Genomic DNA, 10,604 nt, shown 5'->3' on the forward strand with positions numbered 1-10,604 from the left:
CCGGACTGGGGGGCGATAGCCTTGAGGGGAGGCGACCATGACGGGGGGGTGGTTAGCGAGACCCCCCCCCTCCTCCTTTCCTTTTCCCCCGGGGCGGGGGATTGGTCAATTTGGGCTAGTGGGGGTGGTCAAGGGGTTAAGTGAGGCGAGCAGCAGCCGGTCAGGGGCCATTTTGGGTGACAAACGGACGAGCGCCAGGTCTAAATCTCACCGGCATGGAGGCTTTAATTCAGGAGCTGCGGAGGGCGGCGGAGGAGAGAGGAGAAGAGTGGCTGCAGGAGCGAGTGCAGCAGCTGTTGAGAGGGGAGGCGGAGGTCCCAGCTGTTCCTCCGCCTGTGGCATCCCGGCCGCGGCGGGCCAGGCCGCCGGCGCGCCCCAGCCCTGACATGGCGTCCCCTCGGGCTCAGCGCCGGAAAAGGAGCCCCACCAGGGACCCTTCACGCCGGGGGACAGCTGATACTGTTCCTCCCTGTACCCCCGGGCGTGGGAGGAATCCTAGGATGCGGCGGAGCTCACCTGCAGGCCAGGCCAGGTCTGCCCGGCGGTTGACGCGGCGTTTGGATTCAGGACCGGGTTCGGCGGCTCCAGCCCACGGATCGGTGGCTGGGGGCCCCCTGCAGAAGAAGGTTGGCGGTCGGTACGGGGCTGCGGTGAGTGTGGAGGCCACCGCCAGCAGGCCCTCGGCGGGAACAGGGAGAGAGGAGGAGGGTGGCTCCGCCTCCTCTGAAGATGGACGAGGGCAGCCTGCCAGCGACGTCCCTGGCTCCAGCGTGGTCAGGGGACACCTGGCTGAAGAAGATCTGAGGAGACCAGAGCGTCAGGATTCAGGATCTGCGGCTGGTGGGGTCACAGCACCCACGCAGCCAGGTGAGGCATCCTGGGGTTCTCTAGTACAGTTGGGGGTTGAGTTAGCTGGTAGGGATGGGGGGTCCCAGTCGGTTGTAGGTGGGGGGTCCCAGCTGGATTTAGGTAGGGGTTTGGGCCAGTTGCTGGGGGGTTTGGCGGGTTTGGTTGCGGGGTTAGGTAGGGGGGGGATGTCCCCGTTACCGGCTTGGGGCGTTGGGGGCCTCGGCGGGGTGGGGGCGGTCGGATCGGGGGCCCCAGAGGCGCGGGCGAGTTCGGTCTCGGTGGAAACGCAGGCGGGGGGAGCCGGGGAGGAAGAGGTGGCAAGGTTGGATGACAGGGCTAAGGGGGAAGTGTATGTCTGTTTTGAGGGACCGTTGGGCGCTCATTTAAAACAGGATTTGAGGGAAAAAATATGGAAAGGGGAGTATGTGGATATTTTTTCCCTGCTCCCCTTGGAAAAATTTAATTTGGATAGGGCGAAACGGGATGAGGGCAAGAAAGAGGAAGAGGAGAGGCGGAGACACAGGCTGATTCCGCGGACGTTTGCCAATTGGTTGCAGGCGTTCGCGATTTTAGCCAGTGTTATCGGGGAAAAAGAGCCGGAGTGCTGCTCCGCGCTTTTTTGTTATCTGGATGCGATAGGTGAAGCGTATAGGGTGTACGGAGGGATTGCGTGGCTGCGGTACGACGAGCAGTTTAGGCAGCGGAAGGCAGTGCGTCAAGGGATCAAATGGGACCACAAAGACATTGCTTTGTGGTTGAAGGTGACAGCGCCAGCTAGGGCCGGGCAGTCCTTTCGGGGGGAATCTAGTGGTGGGGGGCAGTCCGGATTCGCGGTGGCATCCGCAAAGGGGCTGTGCTTCCTTTTTAACGAAGGGAGCTGCAAGTTTGGGGCAAAGTGCAAGTTCAAGCACGAATGCTCTACCTGCGGCGGGTCACACGGAGCCTCGCGTTGTTTCCGGGGAGGTAGGCAGAGAGGGGGGGATGGTTTTGGAAAAGGGGGTGACGCCAGTGCGGCTGGAAAAGATGCGGCCTTACCTCGATAGGTACCCGGATAGGGAGGCGGCGGTTTTGTTGGAAACGGGATTTGCGGAAGGTTTTCGGATTCCGTTTGTTCAGTCAGGGGCTCGTTTGGTTAAGAAGAATTTGCGTTCGGCATTGGAGCATCCGGGTGTTGTTACGGATAAGTTGGGGAAGGAGGTTATGTTAGGTAGGATGGCCGGCCCCTTTTCGGAGCCGCCTTTAGCGGACCTGCGCCTGTCTCCGCTGGGGGTGGTCCCGAAGAAGGAGCCCAATAAATTCCGGCTGATTCACCACCTGTCCTTCCCTAGGGGAACGTCGGTCAATGATGGCATAGACCCGGCTTTGTGTTCCGTGGTTTATACGTCATTTGACGCGGCAGTGGCATTGGTGAAGCGGCTTGGGAGAGGGGCGCTTATGGCCAAGACGGATATTGAGGCAGCGTTCCGTCTGTTGCCGGTGCATCCGGATTGTTTACATTTGTTGGGGTGTTTTTGGATGGGGGGGTTTTTTGTGGACCGTTGTTTGCCGATGGGTTGCTCCCTGTCGTGTGCGTATTTCGAGGCCTTTAGCTCTTTCTTGGAATGGGCGGTTAGGGATGCGGCAGGTTGTGACTCCGTCATCCATTACCTGGATGACTTCCTGTGTGTGGGCCCAGCGGGTTCGAGGGTTTGTTCAGTTTTGCTGAATACGCTGTGCGGGGTGTTTGGGCGTTTTGGTGTTCCGTTGGCGGGGGAGAAGACGGTGGGGCCTACAGCTGAATTGAGTTTTTTGGGAATTGTGATTGATTCAGAGCGGATGGAGTGTAGGCTGCCATTGGATAAATTGGAGGATTTGAGGGAGGAGGTGGCTAGGGCGGGGAGGTTGGAAAAGATAAAGCTTAGGGAACTTCAGTCGCTCCTTGGTAAGCTGAACTTCGCTTGCAGGATCATGCCTATGGGCAGGATCTTTTGCAGGCGATTGGCTGGGGCAACATCAGGGGTGCGGGCCCCACATCATTTCATTAGGTTGGGGCGGGAGTTAAAGGCTGATCTAGCGGTTTGGGGTTCGTTTTTAGTTAAGTATAACGGGAGGTCTTTGTTTATGGGGGAGGTTGTTAATGCAGTAGATTTTGAGTTATTTTCGGATGCGGCTGGGGGGTGCGGGTTCGGCGTGTATTGTGGGGGGCAGTGGTGCGCAGGAGAGTGGCCGGATAGTTGGGTGCACAGGGGTTGGGTACGGAACTTGGCCTTATTGGAACTTTTCCCAATTGTAGCGGCGGTAATGTTGTGGGGCGAGTGTTTCAGGGACAAGAAAGTCCGTTTTCATTGTGACAACTTGGGGGTAGTGCAGGCGATTAACGGTTTGTCGGCCTCATCACCGTTAGTGGTTAGGTTGTTACAGAGGTTGGTGTTGGAGTGCCTTGTAATCAACGCGTGGGTGGTGGCTGTGCATGTGCCTGGGGTTGACAACTGTATTGCTGATGCCCTCTCTCGTTCACAGTGGGACCGTTTCCGTCAGCTAGCTCCTGGTGCGGCGGAGGTGGGGGTGGAGTGTCCAGCCTTGCTGTGGAACGTTCTGGAGTAGCGGTGGCAGGACTGATTCGGTCATCTCTGGCACCTGGTACGTGGGAGCGGTATGCAAAGGCCTGGGAATGTTGGGAGCAGTGGAAGGGGAGTTTGGGGGTGGGCAATGAGGATTTAGAGATACCGATGTTGTTGTTCATTGGGCATTGCAGGGATGAGGGTTGGTCCGTTTCTAGGATGAATAGTTGTTTGGCGGGACTGGCTTTTGGTTTTAGGCTCAGGAAAGTGACGGACGTGACTAAATCGTTTTTGGTGGCGCGGGCCATTAGGGGTTGGCGGCGGGAGAAGGCAGGGGTGGACTCTCGGCGGCCGGTGTCATTTACGTTGCTGGTTAGAATGGGGGAGCAGTTGGGGGAGGTATGCAGGTCAGGGGGGGAGGTAAAGTTATTCAGGTTGGCGTTTTCATTGGCGTTTTTTGGGGCGTTGCGGCTGGGTGAATTAGTTAGCCCGACGGTGAGTAGAAAAGGGGGGTTGTTTAGAGATGACGTTGATGTTTGGCCAGATAGGGTTGAATTCGTGATCAGGCGATCCAAGACTGATATGGAAGGAAAAGGGCGGCGGGTGGTTTTGTTTGCAATTCCGGGTTGCTTGATGTGCCCGGTGCGTTGTGCGGAGAATTTCATGGGGGACAAGGTGGGTGAAGGGCTCAATCCGTTATTAGTTCATGATGATGGTTCTTTTCTCTCTCGATTTCAGTTTGTGGCAGTTTTTAGGCGGTGTTTGGCGGGGTTAGGGGTGGGGGAGGTAGGTTTTTCCAGCCATTCATTTAGAATTGGGGCGGCAACAGAGGCAGCTAGATGGGGGTTGGGGGATGAAGTAATAAAAAGGATCGGTAGGTGGGAATCGATTCGTTTTAGGTCATATGTAAGACCTGAAGGTGTGGTTGAATGAAGGGATTTGCAGTTGCTTGGCTTGCTTCCTGTTTTCTTGTGTTTTTCTTTGTCATTGCAGGTTCAGATCCAGCGTTGGTTTGGCTGTTGGGTCACTCGTATGTGTGGTGGGGAGCTGCCAGGGCTGCGGTTAGGCCGGACGGTTTGCAGCTTGGATTGGCTCGTGAAGTGGCGGTGGTAAGGTGGATTGGCAGGAGGGGGATGATGTGGAGTGGGGTTCTTCCGGAGTTCAATAGATTTGTTAGGCAAGACAGGGCGCCTGATGTGTTGGTGCTACATGTAGGGGGGAATGATTTGGGGGCTCGGCCCTTTAGGGAGTTGGTGAGAGACGTTAAATCAGATTTGTTAAAGTTATGGGTGTTGTATCCGGGTATGATCACAGTATGGTCCGATATTGTGCCGCGGTCGGTCTGGCGAGGAGCTCGGTCGGTGGAGAGTTTGAACAAGGCCCGGGTGAAGGTTAATAGGGCTATTGGGAGGTTTATGGTGAGGAATGGGGGTTTAGCGGTGCGACATAGGGATTTAGAAGGGGGTGTTGGGGGATTTTGGCGGAGTGACGGGGTGCACCTAAACGCCCTGGGTTTGGATATGTGGAGCTTGGCGATACAGGAGGGCATGGAGATTGCGGTACAGGTGTGGAGGGACGCACGGGCTTGAGGGAAGTCAAGCCTGTGCGTTTGTGGCGGTGGGAGGTCCTTGGAGTCGGTGTGATTTGATGGTAATGAGGATGGGAGGGCCCTACAGGTGGGGCTGGACTCCCAGGATTGTTGGGTGGACGTGGCGGAACTGTCAGGGTGAGCCATCAGGGGTGCCTCCGAGCTAGTGGTCAACGGCTGGGGGTAAGTTGGCTCACCTCGGCACGGTTTTGGGTTTAGGGCTTCAAGGACCTCCCCCTTCGGAAAAAAGGGACATGTGTTTTTGGTTGGCATTTATGAGGTTACAGTGTTATAATATTTGATATAATATTTTATGTATGTTTGTAATAAATAGGCTGCTGTGGCCAAAATTAATCCAATGAAGCGGTGTCAGTGTCTTTATTGGGGAAGGGAGGGCGGAGGGAGGTAGATGGTTAGAGGTGGGTTGGAGGTATGTTTATAGGGGTCGAGTGGTATTAACCAGTACCTCCGTCAAGTAGAGCCGGACTGGGGGGCGATAGCCTTGAGGGGAGGCGACCATGACGGGGGGGTGGTTAGCGAGACCCCCCCCCTCCTCCTTTCCTTTTCCCCCGGGGCGGGGGATTGGTCAATTTGGGCTAGTGGGGGTGGTCAAGGGGTTAAGTGAGGCGAGCAGCAGCCGGTCAGGGGCCATTTTGGGTGACAAACGCCCACCCACCCGCCCTGTGTGAAGGTTTTTAAGGGGATGGAAAATAAGGGGTAAGGGCGAGGTTGAGTAGTGGGGTGCAGTCTGTGGGGAAGAAAGATTGTCACGGCAGTAAGGCGGTGGGAGGTCCTTGGAGTCGGTGTGATTTGATGGTAATGAGGATGGGAGGGCCCTACAGGTGGGGCTGGACTCCCAGGATTGTTGGGTGGACGTGGCGGAACTGTCAGGGTGAGCCATCAGGGGTGCCTCCGAGCTAGTGGTCAACGGCTGGGGGTAAGTTGGCTCACCTCGGCACGGTTTTGGGTTTAGGGCTTCAAGGACCTCCCCCTTCGGAAAAAAGGGACATGTGTTTTTGGTTGGCATTTATGAGGTTACAGTGTTATAATATTTGATATAATATTTTATGTATGTTTGTAATAAATAGGCTGCTGTGGCCAAAATTAATCCAATGAAGCGGTGTCAGTGTCTTTATTGGGGAAGGGAGGGCGGAGGGAGGTAGATGGTTAGAGGTGGGTTGGAGGTATGTTTATAGGGGTCGAGTGGTATTAACCAGTACCTCCGTCATGGCTGTATCTTAGCCTCTCATGTGTGATACTGCCTGCAGAGGCTATGTATCTAATCCTATTATGTCTGATACTGTCTGCTGTAGCTAATCCTGTTAGGTGTGCTACTGTTTGTTGTATCTAAGTCTATCCTATATGATACTGTCGAGTCGCTGTATCTAAGCTTTTTTATGTGGGATAATCTCTGCTAATCAACTGTATCTAAGTCGGCCATGTGTGAAACTGTCTGCTGAGTCACTCTGTCTAATCCCGTCATCTGTGATACTGTCTATGAAACTGCTGTATCTAAGTCTATCATGTGTGATACTGTCTGCTGAACTATATCTAAGTCTAAGGCTACAGTCACACAACCGTAGGGTTTTGCGGTCCTCAAATTGCGGATCCACAAAACATGTATACTAACCCGTGTGCGTTTCTGCAATTTGCGGAGCACACATGGCCGACCCATTGTAGAAACGCCTATTCTTGTCCACAATTGCAGACAAGAATAGGACATGCTCTATTTTTTTTGCGGAGCCACGGAACGGAACTACGTGTGTGGACAGCACACAGTGTCCTGTCTGCATCTTTTGCGACCCCATTGAAATGTGGAAATACTTTCAGCTGGGCCAATGTATCTAAGGCTATCAAATTCATGTGCGATACTGTCTGGAGAACAACTGTATCTTAGTCATGTGTCATACTGTCTTTTGAGCCTCTGTATCTAAGCCTATTGTGACCTTGTCTGCTGAGCTGCTGTATCTAAGCCTACCATGTACGATACTGTCTGCCAAGCTGCAGTATCTAAGCCTATCATATGTAATACTGCCTGTTAGGCCTCGTTCCCACGGGCGTGTGCGCCCTGTTGCTGTATTGTAGACCGCATTTTCAGATCCGCAATACACAGGTGCCGTTCCGTGGGCATTCCACATCACGGAGGCGGACCCATTCACTTCACTGGGTCCGCAAATCTGGAGATGCGGAATGGTGCGGAAGCAGAAGCACGGAACGGAGTGCTTCCGTGGGGTTTTGTCCCGTACTTCCGTTCCGCAAAATGATAGAACATGTCCTATCTTTTTGCGGAACAGCCGGATCGCGGACCCATTCAAGTGAATGGGTCCGCAATCCGCTGTGGCTGCCCCACGGACTGTGCTCGTGCATTGCGGCCCGCATTTTGTAACAATGTCAATATTTGTAACAATGTCAGTTCCACTTGTATACCAGTTGATATTGGATACCTAATATGATATAGTTGGTATAGTGAAGTTGATTGTAGCAGCAGGAGAAAAACTCTATATTTAACCACACAGGGTAGATCGCGCTTTAGCGCTTCTTACCAGTACCCGGATTCGCCCGCTCTGTCGCGTGGCCTGCAACCAGTGTTGGGTAAGTAGATGTGATCCTGGTTTGGCTGGTGTTAACTCCGCTCTGCTCCCCTCTGCTGTTTGCAGATTGCTGAGATTTGCAGTTGGCACTTGTGCCGGCACAATTCTTGGCGCCTGCGGAGTCAAATGTCTGATCGCCGATCTTTGCTATTCCTATAGAGAAGTGGAATAGGTGTTCTCCTCTAAGTACAGTATAGAGTTTTTCTTCTGCTGCTGCAATCAACTTCACTATACAAACTATATCAAATTAAAGGGGTTGTCCGGGTACAGAGCTGAACCCGGACATACTCATATTTTTACCCGGGCAGCCCCCCGACTTGAGCATCGGAGCAGTTCATGCTCCGGTGCTCTCCTTTGCCCTGCGCTGAATCGCACAGAACAAAGGCATTTTCAGGAGATCCGGTGACGAAGCAGGTTCCTCTTAGTGCTGCCAGGTGGAGGCTTCCGCCCAGCAGTGAGCCCGGTGATGTCACTGGCACTGATGGGTGGGCTTTAGCACTGCCCTAGCCTGTAAAATGACTAGGGCAGCGGTAAAGCCGGCCACGTCAGAGCCGGTGACGTGACCAAACACACTGCTGGGCGGAAGCCTCCACCTAGCAGTATAAAAACATAAACAAAGAAGCCCTTGCCCTGCGCGATCCTGCTCATCTTAGTGGGGTTGTCTGGGTGAAAATATGGGTATGTCCGGGTTCAGCTCTGTACCCGGACAACCCCTTTAAGTATCCAATATCAATTGGTATACAAGTGGCATTGACATTGTTACAAATGACGACTACATTTGGAATGAATTGAGAATGTCTATGAGAAACGGATAACTTTTTACCGCACTGTGTGAATTGAATTCAGCCCCCCTTACGTGAACTCCGCAGTATAAAAAGGACCCAGTCTGTGACTATTAATTTTGCTATGCACATTGTTTTAAATAAATTTTAATGAATTGAAATGCTATATTAAAGTGTATATTGATTCCTTTTTTTCTTGTGAGCCGGCCATTTTTGTGAATATTTGTAATATCAGCTAGGTGAATATAGCAGGTTGAGCTTCCTGTATATGTTGTAACAATGTCCTAGGACTCACGACCTGTAATCTTCAGCTGCCGGAGGGTTTGGAAAATCACTCATCGCCTCAGGTCGCTGGAGGCGAGCCTAGGAATTCACAGGTTTGTTCGCTGCCCTTGTGGCAGTGATTCTTAAAGCTACATGATGCAAACATGGCCAAAATTGCATACTAAATGAGGCTCTGACCATGTTGGAGAAGATGTACATCAGTTTTTTTAAATAAGCTTCAGTGTTGGTCCCTTGTTCATATGTGCCTGAATTGATGAGAAAATGAAAAAAAAAAAAAAAAGGTTTTAACATATGCAGATGAGCCTCTAGGAGCAACAGGGGTGTTGCCGTTGCACCTAGAGGCTCATCTCCCTCTGCACTTTGATTGACATGACCAGGCAGAAGTGGTCACATTTACATTGCCTGGCACTGTCAATCAAAGTGTAGAGGTGCAGCAGTTGCAGAGAGAGCTGAGCCTCTAGGTGTAACGGCAACGCCCCTGTTGCTCCTAGAGGCTCAGCTCTCTCTGCAACTGCTTCATTTTCATATATTAAAACATTTTCCTTAGCAAGGCGGGCACATATGAACATGGGACCAACTCAGATGTTGTCAGCTCACATGTAACAGAGCCAGTGTCATAGGTACAAATCTGCTGACAGATGGACTTTAAGTCAGGAATACGGCCAATAATAAAATTTTAAGCAGCTTCTTAATAGTGTCGGATTTTATTTTGGGAAATGATGGGTGACAAACAGTATGGCTGCCAATGCAAGCCTGTCAGGGGTTGTTATCCAGCTTTCTTAGAGTCCGGAAAGGTATATCTGCTTGGTGATGATGCAGGAGTATACAGCTAGGTGGGGTTATCATTCAGGACCCTGGGAAAGCTGGATGACAAACCTTATGGCCAATGTAATGGCCATCAATTTCAGTAGCTTCATAGTCACATCTGTTTCTTTCCTAGATTCCACCAGGGTATGTTCCATAGTCATAGCCATAACCAAGCCGATGATGTGAAGTCAAGGACAGAAAGGTAACAAACTTGTGGTTGCAGAATTAATGACCGGCTAGTCATCCAGCTTTCCCGGTAACAGATAAAACCACAATGCAATAAAAGACACCTTCCATTAACAGGCAAAAGAAATCTATGTAGAGGAATGAACAGGTGCTGTGTAGTAGAGCTCCAGCGGGGAGTTCTGCTTTCTTACCATAGGTTGCCAGCATGCCAGGTAGCATGTAGCCAAACAAGACTTGGCCAGGCATCTAGAAGTCTCTGTCCACACTAGGATGTGGCACCCTGCCCAGCTGCTGAGTACTACAAGTCTCAGCATTTATTGCAAGCACAGGACACAATGGGGCTTGTAGTTCTACATGACTCCGTAGTAGTTGCTTAAGATTTATCCTAGATTTGCCATGTTATAAGCAGACCCCCCACCACCGTCAAACCTCATACTGTGTACCCACCTCCCATCAACATCTTATTCTCTCAGGTTCCTACCTTATGGCCTCCTGCGCAGGAGAAGGGTGAGAAGTACCCAGTGCCTTGCAGTGCGTTAGTCTGTGTGCTGACAACAATCCCTCCCTTTCCTGGACACCTCCCTAACTTTGTCACTAAGAATGCAGGAGGCTGGGCCATCTACCAACAGACTGATCCCGCAACATCGGACATCAGGTAGACACACCCTAAAGTCTCACCTGAGCCGCAGTATGGATCTAGGAAATAGGGAAAGTTAATGGAGTTACTAGAATGTGTAAATGCTGAAGTATGTGTCACTGTGTACATATATTACTTATCCTGTACTGATCCTGAGTTACATCCTGTATTATACTCCAGAGCTGCACTCACTATTCTGCTGGGCAGTAACTGTGCACGTACATTACATTACTCATCTTGTACTGATCCTGAGTTACATCCTGTATTTTAATCCAGAGCTGCACTCACTATACTGATGGCTGAATCACTGTGTACAGTCGTGGCCAAAAGTTTTGAGAA

At 51.9% G+C, this 10,604-nt stretch overlaps 1 protein-coding gene across 3 annotated transcripts in view; it reads right to left on the minus strand.

The window, feature by feature from the left end:
* LOC121004412 (breast cancer anti-estrogen resistance protein 3 homolog) overlaps positions 1–10,179 on the minus strand; it is a 31,738-nt gene extending 21,559 nt beyond the window's left edge. For 2 of the 3 annotated variants that reach the window (XM_040436609.1, XM_040436610.1), the window contains exon 1: positions 10,110–10,179. The gene's annotated coding sequence lies outside the window, so the exon portion shown is untranslated. Of the gene's footprint in view, positions 1–8,648; positions 8,825–10,109 lie in introns of those variants that run through there. The other variant, XM_040436611.1, reaches the window with a different exon arrangement.
* Positions 10,180–10,604: the final 425 nt, after the last annotated feature.

The sequence above is a fragment of the Bufo bufo genome, chromosome 6 (assembly GCF_905171765.1).
Source record: "Bufo bufo chromosome 6, aBufBuf1.1, whole genome shotgun sequence".
Taxonomy (NCBI): Eukaryota; Metazoa; Chordata; class Amphibia; order Anura; family Bufonidae; genus Bufo; species Bufo bufo.